We start from the raw sequence: 520 nt of genomic DNA, 5'->3' as shown, positions 1-520 counted from the left end.
TTTAATTCTCTAATCAGTGGTCGGCAGGACCGCTATCACCATCCCCATGCAGCTTCCCACTCAATACAGACATCCCAAAACACACACAGACTGGTTTTGTCAAATGTTTTATTGAGTGTAGACATCTGGGCTACTGTAAAACATGCATTATCTGCAGAAGGGGGAGAAGAGCAGGTGGCATTGTCCCCGCTGTCAGCTGTGTCAGTGCTGGCACCCGTGATGGAGATTAATGAGGTATCTGGAGAGTAATATGCTCCTTCAAATGCTGCTACAATTTGGAGTGGGGGCCGATCCTGATCTTAAATAGCAAAGCTGTCAGAGTTTACTGAACCTGTGCTTTGGATCAGAGGGAGGATTTGATCCTACAGAAAGTGAGAGTGTGGCAGTGGGTATCAGGCCAACAAAAAAAAAAAAGATAAAAAAAAGTGTTTGTGTGTGTGTGTGTATGTGTGTGTGTGTGTGTGTGTGTGGGGGGGGGGGGGGGGCACTAACAAGCCCAGTCAGGTATGTAACAAACAGA

This window comes from Epinephelus moara, chromosome 7, assembly GCF_006386435.1.
Source record: "Epinephelus moara isolate mb chromosome 7, YSFRI_EMoa_1.0, whole genome shotgun sequence".
NCBI lineage: Eukaryota > Metazoa > Chordata > Actinopteri > Perciformes > Serranidae > Epinephelus > Epinephelus moara.
The sequence above is the reverse complement of the archived record's forward strand: the minus strand, read 5'-3'. Positions refer to the sequence as shown.